Raw genomic sequence first — 19592 nt, 5'->3', positions numbered from 1 at the left:
TTAGAATGGACTGGTTGGATCTCCTTGCAGTCCAAGGGACTCTCAAGAGTCTTCTCCAACACCACAGTTCAAAAGCATCAATTCTTCGGTGCTCAGCTTTCTTCACAGTCCAACTCTCGCATCCATACATGACTACTGGAAAAACCATAGCCTTGACTAAGTTAATACAGAACCCTTGTTTGAGTTTCCTGAGCCATACAGCAAATTCCCATTGGCTATCTATTTTACAAATGGTAATGTAAGTTTCCATGTTACTCTTTCCATACATCTCACTCTCTCCTCCCCTCTTACATGTCCTTAAGCCTATTCTCTATGTCTGTTTCTCCATTGTTGCCCTGTAAATAAATTCTTCAGTACCATTTCTCTAGAATTCCATATATGTGTGTTAGAATACAAGGTTTATCTTTCTGTTTCTGACTCACTTCACTCTGCATAATAGGTTCTAGTTTCATCCATCTCATTAGAACTGACTCAAATGCATTCCGTTTTATGGCTGAGTAATAGTCCATTGTGTATATGTACCACACTTCTTTATCCATTCATCTGTTGATGGACATCTAGGTTGCTTCCATGTTCTAGCTATCGTGAATAGTGCTGCAATGAACAATGGGATACATATGTCTCTTTCAATTTTGGTTTCCTCAGGGTATATACCTAGGAGTGGGATTGCTGGCTCATATGGCGGTTTTATTACTAAATTTTTAAGGAATCTCCATACCGTCTTCCTTAGTGGCTGAATCAATTCACATTCCCATAAACAGTGCAAGAGGATTCTCTTTTCTCTATATCCTCTGCAGCATTTATTGTTTGTAGACTTTTTGATCATGGCCATTCTGACTGGTGTGAGGTGATATCTCATTGTGGTTTTGATTTGCATTTCTCTAATAATGAGAAATGTTGAGCATCTTTTTCATGACTTTGTTGCCAATCTGTTTGTCTTCTTTGGAGAAATGTCTGTGTAGGTCATTTTCCCATTTTTTGATTGAGTTGTTTGTTTTTCTGGCATTGAGTTGTATGAGCTGCGTGTGTATTTTGGAAATTAATCCTTTGTCAGTTGTTTCATTTGCTGTTATTTTCTCCAACTCTGAGGGTTACCTTTTCACCTTGCTTATAGTTTCCTTTGCTATGCAAAAGCTTTTAAGTTTGATCAGGTCCCACTTGTTTACTTTTGTTTTTATTTCGATTACTCTAGGAGATGGGTCATAGAGGATCTTGCTTTGATTTATGTCATTGAGTTTTCTGCCTATGTTTTCCTCTAAGAGGTTTATAGTTCTGGTCTTACATTTAGGTCTTTAATCCATTTTGAGTTTAATTTTGCATATGGGTTTAAGATGTATTCTAATTTCATTCTTTTACATGTACCTGTCCAGTTTTCCCAATACCATTTATTGAAGAGGCTGTCTTTGCCCCATTGTATATTTTTGCCTCCTTTATCAAAAATAAGGTACCCATAGGTTCATGGGTTTATTTCTGGGCTTTCTATCCTGTTCTGTTGGTCTATAGTTCTGTTTTTGTGCCAGTACTATATTGTCTTGATGACTGTAGCTTTGTAGTATAACCTGAAGTCAGGAAGGTTGATTCCACCAACTCCCTTTTTCTTTCTCAAGATGGCTTTTGTGTTTCCATATGAATTGTGAAATTTTTTGTTCTAGTTCTGTGAAAAATGCCATTGGTAATTTGATAGGGATCACACTGAATCTGTAGATTGTATTTGGTAGTATAGTCATTTTCACAATATTTCCAGGAACTTGGAATATCTCTCCATCTGTTTATGTCATCTTTGATTTCTTTAATCAATGTCTTATAATTTTCTGTGTACAGTTCTTTTGGCTTCTTAGGTAAGTTTATTCCTAGATATTTAATTCGTTTTGTTGCAATGGTGAATGGGATTGATTCCTTAATTTCTCTTTCTGATTTTTCAGTGTTAATATATAGAATTGCAAGTTATTTCTGTGTATTGATTTTGTATCCTGCAACTTTGCTAAATTCACTGATTAGCTCTAGTAATTTTCTGATATTAACTTTAGGGTTTTCTATCTACAGTATCATATCATCTGCAAACAGTAAGAGCTTTACTTCTTTTCTGATCTGGATTCTTTTTATTTCTTTTTCCTCTCTGATTGCTGTAGCTAGGACTTCCAGAACTATGTTGAATAATAGTGGTGAAAGTGGACAACCTTGTCTTGCTCCTGATCTTAGGGGGAAGGCTTTCAGTTTTTCACCATTGAGAATAATGTTTGCCTTAGGCTTATCTTATATGGCCTTTACTATGTTGATGTAGGTCCCTTCTATGCTGAAGAGTTTTAATAGTAAATGGGTGCTGAATTTTGCCAAAGGCTTTTTCTGCATCTATTAAGATTATCGTATGGTTTTTATCTTTCAATTTGTTAATATGGTGTATCACAGTGATTGATTTGCCTGTATTGAAGAATCCTTGTATTCTTGGAATAAACTCAACTTGATCACGGTGTAGGAGCTTTTTGATGGGTTGCTGATTCTGTTTGCTAAAAATTTATTGAGGATTTTTGCACCTATGTTCATCAGTGATATTGGCCTGTAGTTTTCTTTTTTAGTGTGTTGTCCTTATCTGGTTTTGGTACCAGAGTGATGGTGGCCTTGTAGAATGAGTTTGGAAGTGTTCCTTCCTCTGCAATTTTTTGAAAGAGTTTTAGAAGGATAGGCATTATCTCTTCTCTAAATGTTTGATGGAATTCTCCTGTGAAGTCATATGGTCCTGGGCTTTTGTTTCTTGGGAGATTTATGATCACAGCTTCAATTTTAGTGCTTGTAATTTGGGTTGTTCATCACTTTTATTTCTTCCTGGTTCAGTCTTGGAAGATTGAACTTTTCTAAGAATCTGTCCATTTTTTCCAGGTTATCCATTTTATTGTCATATAGTTGTTAATAACAGTCTCTTATAATCCTTTGTATTTCTGTGTTGTCTGTTGTAATCTCTCCTTTTCATTTCTAATTTTATTGATTTGATTCTTCTCTATTTTTTCTTGATGAGTCTACCTAAAGGATTCTCAATTTTGTTTATCTTCTCAAAGAACCAGCTTTTAGTTTTATAATCTTTACTATTGTTTCTTTCATTTATTTTTTATTTATTTCTGCTTGGTCTTTATGATTTCTTTCCTTCTACTAATTTTGGTGGGGTTTTTTTGTTTTTTTGGTTTTTTTTTTCCTTCCTTTTCCAGTTGTTTTAAGTGTAAAATTAGGTTGTCTATTCGATGTTTTTCTTCTTCCTTGAGGTAGGATTGCATTGCCTTAAACTTCCTTCTTAAGACTGCTTTTGCTGTCTCCCATAGGTTTTGAGTTGTCGTGTTTTCATTGTCTTTGTGTTTCTAGAAATTTTTTTTATTTCCCTTCTGATTTCTTCAGTAACCTGTTGGTTGTTTAGAAACGTGTTGTTTAATCTCCATGTGTTTGTGTTTCTTACAGGTTTGTTTTTTGTTGTTGTTGTTTTTCTTGTAATTGATAGCTATTCTGATAGTATTGTGGTCAGAGTAGATGCTTGATATGATTTCAATTTTCTTAAATTTACTGAGGCTTGATTTGTGACCCAAGATGTGATCTATCCTGGAGAATGTTCCATGTGCACTTTTCTTCTGCATTGGGATGTCCTGAAGATATCCATGAGATCCGTCTCATCTAATGCATCATTTAAGACTTGCATTTCCTTATTTTCTGTTTTGATGATCTGTCCATTGGTGTGAGTGGGATGTTAAAGTCTCTTACTATTATTGTGTTCCTATCAGTTTCTCCTTTTATGTCTGTTAGTGTTTGCCTTATGTCCTGAGGTGCTCCTATGTAGGGTGCATAGATATTTACAATTGTTATGTATTTTTCTTGGACTGATCCCTAGATTATTATGTAGTGCCCTTATCTCTTATAATCTTATTTATTTTAAGGTCTACTTTGTCTGATATGAGGATTGCTGCTCCAGCTTTCTTTTCCTTCCCATTTGAATGGAATATATTTTTCCATCCTCTCACTTTCAGTCTATATGTGTCTTGAGGTCTGAAGTGGGTTTCTTGTAGATAGCATATATATGGGTCTTATTTTTGTATCCATTCAGCCAGTCTGTTTTCTGATTGGAGCATTTAATCCATTTACATTTGAAGTAATTATTCATATATATGTTCCTATTGCCATTTTCTTAATTGTTTGGAGTTTATTTTGTAGATCTCTTTTATTTTTTTGTATTTCTTAACTATATAAGTCCCTTTAACATTTGTTGTAAAGCTGATTTGGTGGTACTGAATTCCCTTAACTTTTGCTTGTCTGAAAAGCGTTTTATTTCTCCATCAACTCTGAATGAGATCCTTGCTGGGCACAGTAATCTTGGTTGTAGATTTTTCCCTTTCAGTACTTTAAATATATCCTGCCATTTCCTTCTGGCCTGCAGAGTTTCTGCTGAAAGATCAGCTGTTAAGCATATGAGGTTTCTCTTGTATGTTAGTTGGTGCTTCTCCCTTGCTGCTTTTAATATTCTTACTTTGTGTTTAGGCTTTGTTAGTTTGATTAGTATGGTCTTGGCTTATTTCTCCTTGGGTTTATCTTGTATGGGACTCTTTGTGCCTCTTGGATGTCTGGGAGCTGGAGTTTAGGGATTGTGGAACAATCCCAAGGCAAGGGTTGCTGTTGACTGTGGAAAGACGGATTGAGGGCCCATATGGGAGGAGATTGTGGTGGGAAATGCTAGTGGAAGAAAGCCACACAGACATGGAAGCAAGGCGATACTGCTGAGTCACACATAGAGGGTGGAGCTATTACCATAGCCTCTCTCTCCCTACATAACATCAAAGGCCTGACACATGAACTACAAAGAACGACTTCACCCAGGGTGCCCCTTTAAGCACATTTAAGTGCCTGATGCACCTATCTACAGAGTAGGACCCCAGCCAGGGGGAGCCATCTCTATGTGCCTGACACACTGAACAACAGACAAGGATTCCAGGCAAGGGAGACCTCTAAGTGCCTGAATGGATGGAGCTACAGAGAAAGACTGGCCAAATAAGCCTTCTGAAGGCCAGCTACAAGAGGCTGGAAAAAGGACACTGATAGGGCCATAACTTCTGCAGTGGAGGCAGTCCATGCCCCTGCATACTTGGCGCTGCCAGGGTCCCCAAAAGCCAAGCAGTTGTGACCCTTTCATGCTCAACTCTCACTGGGGCAGAGCTGCCACAGGTTAAAAAATGTCGTGTGTCTATCCATACAGGATTGCTTCAGTCGTGTCCAACTCTTTGCAACCCTGTACACTGTGGCCTGCCAGACTTTTCTGTCTTCTCTGTCAGGGAGGGGGGTTCTCCAAGCAAGAACACTGGAGCATATTGGCCAATACTGGTTGCCATACCCTTCTGCTTCTGCTGCTAAGTCGCTTCAGTCATGTCCGACTCTGTGCGACCCCATAGACAGCAGCCCACCAGGCCCTGCCATCCCTGGGATTCTCCAGGCAAGAACACTGGAGTGGGTTGCCATTTCCTCCTCCAATGCATGAAAGTGGAAAGTGAAAGTGAAGTCACTCAGTCGTGTCTGACTCTTAGCGACCCCATGGACTGCAGCCTACCAGGCTCCTCCATCCATGGGATTTTCCAGGCAAGAGTACTGGAGTGGGTTGCCATTGCCTTCTCCACCATACCCTTCTAGAGCACTATATTTCTGCTGCCCTAGCCGCCAACCCCCACTGAGTTGAGGTGCTGCCAGTAACCCTGCCACCCAAGCAGCTGCACCGCCTCCACACCTGGCCCTCACAGGAGCAAACCCAAGTCCTCCAGGGAAGCCTGGTGAGCAAACCCCAGGGGACAACCCACATATAGAGGTGGAAATAAAACCACAATTGAAACCCAGGGGCAGTGTGGTGAAGGAAGAAGACTCAAAACCTTCCCACCCACTGTACAAGCTGCACATTAAATCCACATGATCAATTTGGCAGACTCTGTGTCTATGAAATATATAAAAGGCCATTGAGAGCTCCCACAAAAGAAAACACACTAGTTCTGATAGCTGTGGACATTGGAGGTAAGAACACACAGAAGTAGGACCAGATTAGAATCTGAGCTGTCCCCACAGCAGATCCAGAGATAGCATAGTGTTGGAAGGCATCCTAGGGAAGTAAGAGGGACTTTGACTCCCAGTGAGGGAAAGTACTCTGACAGCAGTGACTCAAGAAAAGCATTTACTATTCTTATTTTTTGACTTTTGTTCTGTAGATTCTTTTGGAGATTTTATTTTTTTCTTTTCTTTTTTTCCCTTCCCCTCACCCCCCATTGTAGTTGTTTTTATTGTCACTAAGAAATCCAATTAAGCTTTTGAAAAAAAAATTTTTTTTCCTCAGTCACACTTTTTATTGTTATTATACACCTCTGCATGTGCATTGGGCTTTGGCAGTTCTGTGGAGTTTTCCTTTTTTTTTTTTTTCCTTTTTTTCTTTCTCCTTCCTTTTTTTTTTTCTTTTTATTAATCACTCAGTTTAATGAATTAAGTGTTAAACCATCAAAGTATAGATGATGGGCTTTTACTTAACTTATCTGGAAGACAAGTTTAACTTTGAGGAAATGAAAACAAGTTAAGTACTCAAAACCAAATGGAAATATATCAGATTATTCCCAACATTAGCATTCATAATTTGAGTATAAAATGTACTTAGCTGTCATATCCCCAAAAAGAACATATAAATCTTTTATTCTAGCAAAGTGAAGTTTCTTATAGTTTTAACTCTTTGAGGGAATAACACTTTGACAGTCCTAGTTGCATCTCAAAAGAGAAATCAAAGAAGGACACTTACAAAATTTGGGAGACAAGGTTCAAAGTTCAAGATAAGAAATTGGTTCAAATTGAGCATGGAATGTGACACAATAATTTTGAAATGGATGGACATAATATGGTGAGGGTTTTGATGAGTAAAATCTTATGTGACACGTGAGTTTTTGCACTTTCTATTTTCCTGACAGGAAAACTGTTTGCCCAGAAAAATTGATTTATAGAAATTTCCTGAAGTAAACAGTAAAGCTTTTTGTTTGTTTGTTCTTTTACACTCTTACCTTCCTGGGAAAGAACTTCCTGGGACAGAGTTCTGTTATATTATCATATGTGCTTACAATAAATCAATATCATCTAGGGATGTGATCAGTCCAAGTCTGGACCACTCTTTGTGGACCACAAATTCTGGTTGTGGTCATTTCAATCTCTACAAACTTTAGATTTTCTCACTCTTTTTAGTGTAAGTGTTGTCGCTCAGTCGTGTCCGACTCTTTGAGACCCCATGGACTGTAGGCCTCCAGGCTCCTCTGTCCATGGGATTCTCCAGGCAAGAATACTGGAGTGGGTCGCGATTTCCTCACTCTTTTTAGTATGTTATTATTTGGGGACAGTAGCTATATAACAGCATTTAAGACTCTGGAGGTCATACATTTGAGTATTGTGGCAAAGTAGTTTCTTCTAGACCAGAAGAGTGCCTAAATTAAGCCAAGAGAACAATCCTTTCATCAGTATACTAGAAAGAGATATTGGGGTATTTATCAAAGTATGTTTATCATCTGGTGTGCATGTTACATGTATATGTATGTGTATTACCTCTGTATATGTAAATATACATATACAATGTGATTACTTAGAGATAGGGTCTTTAAGAAGTGGATGAGATGGTTAGATAGCATCACCTACTCAACTGACATGAATCTGAGCAAACTCTGGGAGGCAGTGAAGGTCAGGGAAACCTGGCATGCTGTAGTCCATGCGGTTACCAGGAGTCGGAGATGACTTAGTGACTGAACAACAATGGTCTAGCTTTTAAAGGAGTAACTAAGTAAATGAGATCATTAAAGTGGGCCCTAGTCAAAAATGACTGGTGTCCTTACAAGAAGAGGAGATATGAACACAAACAGAAAGAAAAGGTCATGTAAGGACACAGGAAAACATAGACATTTACAAACCAACGCGACAGACTTCAGAAGAAACCAACCCTGTTGACACCTTGATCTCAAATTTTTTGCCTCCAGAATTGTGAGAAAATAAAAGTATGTTACTTAAATGACTCAGTATGTATCAGTTTGTAATAGCAGAAAGACAAAAAATATTGTTTCATAAGCATAAACCTATATCAGATAAGTTTTTAGGTTGGTTATTCCGAGGCAGTTGCATATACTTTTACTATACAACCATTCTATAAAATATAAAAATAAAGAAAAGCATAGATATAGATAAGGACTAATGACCAGTGTTTTGCATCTTTTTCTTAGAAATTCTCCAAGTGTCCAAAGATTAAGTTATTAACTCAATAAAATTTGAGTATAAAATCTTAAAGTAATAGTCTAAAATTAAGTGGATACATTGTCTTTATCATTGGTAACATTGTAAGTATTCATAGGCTTAACCACTTATAGCAGTTATTCATTTAAAAATTATTATTACAAGCTCTTTTAGCTAACTAGAACTATGTACTATTTTAAAAATTTGTGGAAACACTGATGGCTTCACCCATATTTTATATACAATATATAGCATAATAAATGTTGCATAATGTAAACATTTTTAAAGTTTAACTCATAAGAAATGAGACTCAAGGCATGCCTTAACTAAAATATTGTGCAATTGGTAGTAAATCATGGAAAAAATAATAATCGAGTTTTTCTCTTGTTTTGAAATATCAAAGGAACTGGGGATTTTTACAATCCCACTAGCAATGCATAAGGGATTTCCTTTCTCTGCATCTTCATTAGCATGTAGTATTGTCACTATTTTTTTTTATTTTATTTTAGCTCTTGCAAAAGATATGTCATTTTGGTTTAAATTTTTATTTCCCTAATGGCTAGTGATGTTGAACATTTTTTCATGTATTTATTGCCATCCTTACATCCTTTTCAGTGAAATATTTCTTCATATTCTTTGCCCATTTTCTGTTTGGAATGGCTTGAGGTTTTTGTTTGTTTGTTTACTGATAAAGGGTGTTAAGTGGTGTTTTTATGTTCCGGATATTAATCTTTAACAGATAATAGGGGTTTGCTATTCTTTTCTCAGTCAGCATTCAACTTGTCCTTTAATCTTCTTAGCCATCCTTCTCAGAGCTAATGGTTTTCATTTTGATTATAGTTTTAATTTAATCACTAAATTCAATTCACGATTTTTTTCTTTTATCATGACATTTGATGTCATGTCTAAAAAACACTTGACCAAGCTCTAGCTTTTCTCCTATGTTATTTTCTAAAAGTTTAGAGTTATCCATTCTGAGTTAGTTTTTAGATAAAGTGTGACATACAGATTGAGGTTATTATTTTTGTCCATAGATGTTTAATTATTTCAGTACCATCTGTTGAAAAGACTACTCTTTCTCTATTAAATTGCTGTTGTACCTTCATCAAAAATTAAAATCAGTATTTTGGGGGGCCTATTTCTGGAGCTGAAGTTTGTTTTAATAAATTATCGGAATTGGTCATATTAATTTTCTCACTAATTTTATGATTCTGGTAAAAGTTTTTAGTGTCTGCATTTTATTCATACAATCCTAAAAGACTAGTAATATTACAAAATGTATAATTATATTCTAATATAATATTTCACATTAATAAAAAGCATATTTCAGCATTTGAACTTGTTTTAAATGTTTATTCAAACCTTTCTTTCTTGATCTCTCCCATCTTCTTTATCCAAATAGTGAAATAGAAATTGAGGCTTCCCTGATAGCTCAGTTGGTAAAGAATCTGCCTGCAAGGCAGAAGATCCTGGTTCAGTTCCTGGGTTGGGAAGATCCTCTAGAGAAGGGATAGGCTACCCATTCCAGTATTCTTGTGCTTCCCTGGTGGTTCAGCTGGTAAAGAATCTGCCTGTAATGCGGGACACCTGGGTTTCATCCCTGGGTTGGGAAGATCCCCTAAAGAAGGGAAAGGCTACCCACTCCAATATTCTGGACTGGAGAATTCCATGGACTGTATAGTCCATGCGGTCACAAAGAGTCGGACACTACTGAATGATTTTCACTTTGAAAATAGAAATTATATTCTACATTATATTCACAACATAAAAGTTCTGTCCTCTAATTAGATAAGATATTCAAAACTGTGATTGAGAAAGCTTTCCTGTTCTACTGGAATGGTATCATTTGGAACATCATGTAATTAAATACTAGAAATGAGCTATTGTTGAAATGAGAACACTGTCTAAATGAATAATCTTTACTTACACAACTCTTTGCAATGTTCAAACATTGGCCAAAAAATATTGGCCTTGTAAAAATGATCTAGAATTTATTTTTCCCCATTTAATTCTCTATACAGCATGAACTTAATAGGAAAGATAAATTATTTCAGTGATGTTCAATATATGGCAACATTAACTGAATTATTCTAGGGGAACAATAGCAAGTATCATTAAAATTATCAAATTTTATCTCTATTCCTCAGTCATTTATAAAGTTTAACTCTCTACAGAGAAGAGAGAGATCAGATGTACAGACACTGGCCCTTTCCATCAAGTACATTCCTTGACTATATTGTTTAATGTTCAGGTTTAAAATTCTCTTTATAAAGAATTCAGTCATAGCAAACAGCTATTAATACTTGCTGAGTCTGACTCAGTAGAAAGCTAAATTAATAGTATATAAAAGAGGAGTGACTTTTGCATGCTTCTTCATCTCATATGTGAGGATTAGAGATATAAATTGGTGTAATTCTTCCAGTTATCACCATATTCACCTGTGAAGGTTAATTTTATATGTTAACTCGACTGGCCATGGTGTGCCAAATTAAATGCTATTTCTGTTTGTATCTGTGAGAGTGTTTCTGGGTGAGATTAGTATTTGAATCTTTGGACTCAAAGCAGATTGCCCTCCTATATGGAGATGTTGTGTGAAGTTGTTTAACTCACTTCTGGGTCTCTGAAACCCTGTGAACTATAGTCTGCCAGCCTCCTGTGTCCATGGATTCTCCAGGCAAGAATACTGGAATGGGCTGCCATGAACTCCCCTCCAGGGGATCTTACCAACCCAGAGATCAAACCTGTCTCTTGCCTCTCCTGTATTGGTAGGCAGGGTTTTTTTTTTTTTTTTGCCACTAGGACTATCTAGGAAACCTAGAATGTAGGTTCAGTTCAGTTCAGTTCAGTCACTCAGTCATGTCCAACTCTTTGTGACCCAATGAATCTCAGCATACCAGGCCTCCCTGTGCATCACCAACTCCCGGAGTTCACTCAGACTCATGTCCATCCAGTCAGTGATGCCATCCAGCCATCTCATCCTCTGTCGTCCCCTTCTCCTCCTCCCCCCAATCCCTCCCAGCATCAGAGTCTTTTCTAATGAGTCAACTCTTCGCATGAGGTGGCCAAAGTACTGGAGTTTCAGCTTTAGCATCATTCCTTCCAAAGAAATCCCAGGGCTGATCTCCTCCAGAATGGACTGGTTGGATCTCCTTGCAGTCCAAGGGACTCTCAAGAGTCTTCTCCAACACAATAGTTTAAAAGCATGAATTCTTCAGTGCTCAGCTTTCTTCACAGTACAACTCTCACATCCATACATGACCACTGGAACAACCATACCCTTGACTAGACGGACCTTTGTTGGCAAAGAAATGTCTCTGCTTTTCAATAGCTATCTAGGTTGATTATAACTTTCCTTACAAGGAGTAAGCATCTTTTAATTTCATGGCTGCAGTCACCATCTGCAGTGATTTTGGAGCCCCCAAAATAAAGTCTGACACTGTTTCCACTGTTTCCCAATCTATTTCCCATGAAGTGATGGCACCAGATGCCATGATCTTTGTTTTCTGAATGTTGAGCTTTAAGCCAACTTTTTCACTCTCCTCTTTCACTTTCATCAAGAGGCTTTTTAGTTCCTCTTCACTTTCTGCCATAAGGCTGGTGTCATCTGCTGCATATCTGAGATTATTGATATTTCTTCTGGCAATCTTGATTCCAGCTTGTGTTTCCTCCAGCCCAGCGTTTTTCATGATGTACTCTGCATATAAGTTAAATAAGCAGGGTGACAATATACAGCCTTGACGTACTCCTTTTCCTATTTGGAACCAGTCTCTTGTTCCATGTCCAGTTCTAGCTGTTGCTTCCTGACCTGCATACAGGTTTCTTAAGAGCAGGTCAGGTGGCCTGGTATTCCCATCTCTTGAAGAATTTTCCACAGTTTATTCTGATCCATACAGTCAAAGGCTTTGGCATAGTCAATAAAACAGAAATAGATGTTTTTTCTGGAACTCTCTTGCTTTTTCCATGCTCCAGCAGATGTTGGCAATTATCTCCGGTTCTTCTGCCTTTTCTAAAACCAGCTTGAACATCTGGAAGTTCACGGTTCACGTACTGCTGAAGCCTGGCTTGGAGAATTCTGAGCCTTACTTTACTAGCGTGTGAGATGAGTGCAACTGTGCAGTAGTTTGAGCATTCTTTGGCACTGCCTTTCTTTGGGAAGAGAAACCCAACTAAGACAGTAGGTGTTGCAAGCGGGCATCAGGGGGCAGACACACTGAAACCATAATCACAGAATACTAGTCAATCTAATCACACCAGGACCACAGCCATGTCTAACTCAATGAAATTAAGCCATGCCCTGTGGAGCCACCCAAGATGGGAGGGTCATGGTGGAGAAGTCTGACAGAATGTGGTCCACTGGAGAAGGAAATGGCAAACAACTTCAGTATTCTTGCCTTGAGAACCCTATGAACAGTATGAAAAGGCAAAATGATAGGATACTTAAAGAGGAACTCCCCTTTAAGTCAGTAGGTGCCCAATATGCTACTGGAGATCAGTGGACAAAGAACTCCAGAAAGAATGAAGGGAAGGAGCCAAAGCAAACACAATACCCAGTTGTGGATGTGACTGGTGATAGAAGCAAGGTCCAATGCTGTAAAGAGCAATATTGCATAGGAACCTGGAATGTTAGGTCCATGAATCAAGGCAAATTGGAAGTGGTCAAGCAGGAGATGGCGAGAGAGAACGTCGACATTTTAGGAATCAGCTACCTAAAATGGACTGAAATGGGTGAATTTAACTCAGATGACCATTATATCTACTACTGTGGCCAGGAATCCCTTAGAAAAAATGGAGTAGCCATCATGGTAAACAAGAGTTTGAAATGCAGTACTTGGATACAATCTCAAAAACGACAGAATGATCTCTGTTCGTTTCCAAGGCAAACCATTCAATATCACAGTAATCCAAGTCTATGCCCCAACCAGTAATGCTGAAGAAGCTGAATTTGAATGGTTCTGTGAAGACCTATAAGACCTTTTAGAACTAACACCCAAAAAATATGTCCTTTTCATTATAGGGGACTGGAATGCAAAAGTAGGAAGTCAAGAAACACCTGGAGTAACAGGCAAATTTGGCCTTGGAATACGGAATGAAGCAGGGCAAAGACTAATAGAGTTTTGTCAAGAAAATGCACCGGTCATAGCAAACACCCTCTTCCAACAACACAAGAGAAGACTCTACACATGGACATCACCAGATGGTCAACACCGAAATCAGATTGATTATATTCTTTCCAGCCAAAGATGGAGAAGCTCTATACAGTCAGCGAAAATAAGACCAGGAGCTGACTGTGGCTCAGATCATGAACTCCTTATTGCCAAATTCAGACTGAAATTGAAGAAAGTATGGAAAATACTAGACCATTCAGGTATGACCTAAATCAAATCCCTTATGATTATACAGTGGAAGTGAGAAATAGATTTAAGGGCCTAGATCTGATAGATAGAGTGCCTGATGAACTATGGAATGAGGTTCGTGACATTGTACAGGAGACAGGGATCAAGACCATCCCCATGGAAAAGAAATTCGAAAAAGCAAAATAGCTGTCTGGGGAGGCCTTACAAATAGCTGTAAAAAGAAGAGAAGCGAAAAGAAAAGGAGAAAAGGAAAGATATAAGCATCTGAATGCAGAGTTCCAAAGAATAGCTAGGAGAGATAAGAAAGTCTTCCTCAGGGATCAATGCAAAGAAATAGAGGAAAACAACAGAATGGGAAAGACTAGAGATCTCTTCAAGAAAATTAGAGATACCAAGGGAACATTTCATGCAAAGATGGGCTCGATAAAGGACAGAAATGGTATGGACCTAACAGAAGCAGAAGATATTAAGAGGTGGCAAGAATACACAGAAGAACTGTACAAAAAAGATCTTCATGACCAAGATAATCATGATGGTATGATCACTCACCTAGAGCCAGACGTCCTGGAATGTGAAGTCAAGTGGGCCTTAGAAAGCATCACTACGAACAAAGCTAGAGGAGGTTATGGAATTCCAGTTGAGCTATTTCAAATCTTGAAAGATGATGCTGTGAAAGTGCTGCACTCAATATGCCAGCAAATTTGGAAAACTCAGCCTTGGCCACAGGACTGGAAAAGGTCAGTTTTCAGTCCAATCCCAAAGAATGTAGGTAAGTAGACATTATTCAATCCATTGTGGGCCTAAATAGAACAAAATGTGAAGGAAGAAGGAATTTGCCCTTTTTTCCTAGATTCCTGCATCAGCTGGGACATCTCATCTCATCTTCTCCTGCACTAGGACTGGGATTTACAAACTCTCAACTTTCCTTGTTTTCAGGCTTTCAGAATCAGACTGAATTATACTGCCAGCCCTCTGGATCCTCGGCTTAGTGAGAGCATTCACAACATCCATATTACTTGAGCCCATTCCTCATAATCCTCCTCTTCTCTCCCCACATCCTTCTCCTCACCCAGAACAGGATTCTATTCTTTGGAGAACCCTAAAAAATACATCACCCTCCTCAAATTACCTCCAACTGTACCAAGTTTCCCACTCCAGTACTCTTGCCTGGAAAATCCCATAGACGGAGGAGCCTGGTAGGCTGTAGTTCATGGGGTCGCTAAGAGCGATTTCACTGTCACTTTTCACTTTTATGCATTGGAGAAGGAAATGGCAACCCACTCCTGTGTTCTTGCCTGGAGAATCCCAGGGATGGGGGAGCCTGGTGGGCTGCTGTCTATGGGGTCACACAGAGTCGGACACGACTGAAGTGACTTAGCAGCAGCAGTACCAAGTTTCAAGCTAAGTTCTGTAAGCTATTCCTTTATACTGTAAATGCATATAATAAATAATAATTAAAGTGTTTATTTCATTGAGTTCATACTCTTCAGTATCACATGGCTAAAGAAACCCTCATTACTATTTCATATAATTATAGACCTGGAAGAGTCTCCACTATTTCATTACAATTAGGATGTGCCCAGCACTGTCCCACATCCATTACATGCACTTGACACATGAAGAAATGCTGTCCAAGATCACACTGCTAATAAATGAAAAAGCCAGTTTTGCTCCTATAGTCCATTTGAAAAGCTCTCACAAACCATATGCCTCATATACTTTATACCATACCATCACTAGCGGAAAGTCTCCTTTTACAGATATGAACCAGTCCCTATAAATATTTTTTATTTTTAATCTTTAGTAGAAGCGTTTGTAAATATCATTATCAAATGTTCTTGTATTTTACCTCAGCATAATATCTTAGACTACTGATATTTAATACAGTTGAGTTATCTGTATTATAAAAAACAATAATTCAAATATTAGAGCTCAATATTTTAAGTGTTTTTGAGCCTTGGTGATCCAGTGGCTAAGGCTCTGTGCTCCCAATGCAGATGGCTCAGATTTGATCCCTGGTCAGGGACTGGATCCCATGTGTTGCAATTAACAGTTCACATGCCATAACTTAAAAACAAAAAAGATTCCACATGCTGTAGCTAAAAAAATCCCAACAGGGCAACTAAGACCTAATGCAGCCAAATAAATGTAATATTAAAATAATAGGTTCAAAATGATAACTCAGAGTCTATAAGTGACTGACTTCTGTAAATCAGAAATCTGCAATGATTTAATCATCAATAATACAAGGATACACACATATACTATTTCCATCATTGTATGTATCTCTGTATGCCATGTATGTATACATGTGTATGTCAAATATATGTGAGTCTACACAAAATCACTGCAGACGGTGACTGCAGCCACAAAATTAGAAGATGCTTGTTCTTTGGAAGGAAAGCTGTGACCAAGCTAGACAGCATATTGAAAAGCAGAAACATTACTTTACCAACAAAGGTTTATCTAGTCAAGGCTGTGGTTTTTCCAGTAGTCATGTATGGATGGGAGAGTTGGACTAAAGAAAGCTGAGCACTGACAAATTGATGCTTTTGAACTGTGGTGTTGGAGCAGACTCATTGAGAGTCCCTTGGACTGCAAGGAAACCCAACCAGTACATCCTAAAGGAAATCAGTCCTGAATATTCGTTGAAAGAACTGATGCTGAAGCTGAAATTCCAATACTCTGGCCACCTGTTGCGAAGAATCGACTCATTGGAAAATACCCTGTTTCTCAGGAAAGATTGAAGACGGGAGGAGAAGGGGATGATAGAGGATGAGGTGGTTGGATGGCATCACTGACGCAATGAACATGAGTATGAATAGGCTCCAGGAGTTGGTGATGGACAGGGAAGCTTGGCATGCTGCAGTTCATGGGGTCATAAAGAGTTGGACATGACTGAGCAACTGAACTAACAAACACACATCTATGTGTATATGTATGTACACATAGACACATATATACATTACTGGTATAGATAAAAACACATACCATATATATATACACACACACATATACACACTCACCTACATGAGGAGTAGTATCGTGAACCTTTATTACAGTTGTCCTCTCAATGTTTGTGGAAGATTGGTTCCATGACTCTCCTGTGGAGACAGAAATCTGCAGATGCTCAAATCTCTTGTATAAAACAGCATTGTACAGTCAGCCTTCTGCCCTCTCTGCAGGTTCTGAAGAGATTGGCATGTGTGGCAAACCAATTGGGGTATGTTTCTAAAGAGAGTTGTTAATTCTGTAAATATAGCACTTAATCTTAGAACACCCTGTGATTAACTTTAAGCTCAGTGGACTATAAACTTGAGATCTAAAATTTCCTCCTAGTCCAAGAATTAGCAATAACTGACTGCAAGATTTTTAGTAGGTAGAGTATACAGGGTTGTATTTGAAAATTTGTGAAATTCCTTATAAATATGCTTAAAGAAAAATATCCTTAAAGGAAGCATATTTTTGTGTCAAGACTATGCATTAATGATGAGTTTCACAGATATGGTGATCTTTAAAGATAAAGTCTATATATTGTAAATGAATAAACTAAGATTTCTGGCTGAAGAAGAAATAAAGTGAAAGTTGCTCAGTTGTATCTGACTCTTTGTGACCCCATGGACTATACAGTCCATGGAATTCTCTAGGTCAGAATAGTGGAGTGGGTAGCCTTTCCTTTCTCTAGGGGATCTTCACAACCCAGGGATGGAACCCAGGTCTCCTGCATTGCAGGTGGATTCTTTACCAGCTGAGCCACCAGGGAAGCCCAAGAATACTGGAGTGGGTAGCCTATCCCTTCTCCAGTGGATCTTCCCAACCCAGGAATTGAACTGGGGTCTCCTGCATTGCAGGTAGATACTTTACCAAGTGTGCTATCAGGGATGCCCAAGATATCTGGCTAGTACATCTTTATTGTGGATGCACAGCTAATTTGTGGCACAAAAAAATACTGTGCAGCTAAAAAAGTGCTTATTGCACTAAGCACTATCTTCATTTACCAAGAAAAACAGGAATATATATGTCCCTGGACCCTTAGAATGGTGATCAGGGAAGACTATCCACACTCGGCCTTATGGATAGAATAGGAGATATTAGAAAAGACTAAGAGCATATCCATTTATTACAGGGGAAAATTTAAAAAAAAGGATCTATTTCAAATAACTATAATCATGACTAAGTATTCACTATATACAAGGTGCAATTTTAAGTATTTTAATAGTTAAATTTAAATTCTTTTTAGACAAAGTGAGTTACAGTGAGGTTAAATAACTTGCCCAAATGTCACACAGACTTAAGGATATATTTCCAGGATTCATATTTTAATCACTGTGCTCTAGTGCTTCTTTGAATAGATTAAAACTCTTATCATTTTATATCTTCAGAAGCTGATTCATAAACTTCCAGGCATGTGGAAGACATTAATTTTACCTCCATTAAAAAACAATAGTTGGGAAACCCAAGGTCTAAGCCAGCTGTGTGATACATTTTGAAGTCTTATAAAGGGAGCAACACCACGCTGTCCCTTGGCCCCAGAGTGATGAGTAGTATCTTAGCCTTGTTATCTTCAAAGCTTCTTTTTGACCCACTGAGTTGTTCAAATTGTTGATTGAGCAATACACTTGTCTGTTTTCTCTAAAGTCAAAGCCAGGCTCTGGGATCTACTACTCTGTCAGGAAGCATTTAACAGGAGGCTTCCTGTGTGCTGTTTTGGATCTGTCAGGAATCCTCTGTTCCTTATTAATTCCTGAATATTCAGGAATTAAGAGGAGCAGCAAGCCTCTCCCAGGGGGCTGAGGAATCCAGGCATTTCCTTCATTAGTTTTTCAATACGGTGATAAGTACCCTCTTCCTTCTTATGAACCATATGGTAAAAGTGATTGTTTACAACTCTCTCTCTCTTTAATATGAATCGCCTATGTTTTGTAAGTCTGGAATTTTAATCTTTATCTTTGATGAGAATAACTACCTCATTAAGACAGTATATATGCCCACACCATGTTGATTAAAACACCTTTGCTCCATCAGAGCTTTGGTCCCCGTGTCTTGCTTTCTCTCTCTCTCTCAGGCTAATTCTTTGGAGCACAGAGACCCCTCATACTCATTCTCCTGCCCAGGCTTCTAAGACCCTCTGGTGAAGGTGCACTGTGCCTTCACCCCTAAAGAGGGCACCAGGTGCCTTCGTGAGTGACGCAAGCCAGGTGTCAAAGGGCTTTATTGGTTTTCTGCATAAACCAAGGAATATCAGCCTCTTTCTCTCTCTTTTACTTTCTTATCATCGACTCCAGACCACCAGGTTCCAGTCCATTAAAGGACCTCAACACTACTCTGCTGCTGCTGCTGCTGCTAAGTCGCTTCAGTCATGTCTGATTCTGTGCAACCCCATAGACGGCAGCTCAGCAGGCTCCCCCGTCCCTGAGGTTCTCCAGGCAAGAACACTGGAGTGGGTTGCCATTTCCTTCTCCAACGTATGAAAGTGAAAAGGGAAAGTGAAGTCGCTCAGTCATGTCCGACTCTTAGCGACCCCATGGACTGCAGCCCACCAGGCTCCTCCGTTCATGGGATTTTCCTGGCAAGAGTACTGGAGTGGGGTGCCATTGCCTTCTCCAGCTCCCAGTTAGGACTTGATGATTCTCCCATGGAAAATAAACAACTTCAGAAAACATTAACATCAGAGAAGGCCACTCTATGACCATAATGGATAAAGAATAATTAAGATCACTCTGTAGTTAGTTATGTCTGAACAAAGACAAAAAATGTGAACTCTGTCCAAATCATAAACATGACTGACCATTCCTCACCCTGGTGAATATGAATGACTTGCATCTTTACCAACCGCAGCATGAGCCTCACTCAAGTCTTTTTTTATTCTGTGTGCTCAGTTGCTCTATAACTTATTAAAACATTCTTGAACAAAATTTTCCTGAGTTGCCAATTTTCTACCTGACTTTCACTATGTCCCACCCTACCTTCTCCAAGCTTTCATGGGAC

This window comes from Bubalus kerabau, chromosome 7 (assembly GCF_029407905.1).
Source record: "Bubalus kerabau isolate K-KA32 ecotype Philippines breed swamp buffalo chromosome 7, PCC_UOA_SB_1v2, whole genome shotgun sequence".
Classification (NCBI taxonomy): Eukaryota; Metazoa; Chordata; class Mammalia; order Artiodactyla; family Bovidae; genus Bubalus; species Bubalus kerabau.
This window is presented reverse-complemented; position numbering follows the sequence as displayed.